Genomic DNA, 373 nt, shown 5'->3' with positions numbered 1-373 from the left:
ATTCTCTGTGTCTGCATTTGTGTCTATGTCCTTTTATCTTCGGAGTCATTTCAATTCCTGCAATCACCAGCAATCTCCCATGTTGCAAGGTAATTGCATGCATTTACCACACTCGCATCTGTAATAACCTACACATGTCGTTTCTAATTTTGAGCCTTTTTGTCGTTCGCTTCTCAGCCCCGTCCGAAGGCGTTTGGGGGTCGTTCGGCTCTGGCTTCGTTTCGGCTTTACTTAGAATGGGGGATTTGTTCGTCTGTGTTCTTTTGTTTTCTTGTTTTTTTTTATGCTTGTTTTATTTGTTCTGTTTTTTTTTTCATGGTTTTCGTTTTGGTTACTTTGTCGCTTTAGTCGTATGATATATTTTTCTTATATT

This window comes from Penaeus monodon, chromosome 21, assembly GCF_015228065.2.
Source record: "Penaeus monodon isolate SGIC_2016 chromosome 21, NSTDA_Pmon_1, whole genome shotgun sequence".
In the NCBI taxonomy this organism is placed as follows: Eukaryota; Metazoa; Arthropoda; class Malacostraca; order Decapoda; family Penaeidae; genus Penaeus; species Penaeus monodon.
This window is presented reverse-complemented; position numbering follows the sequence as displayed.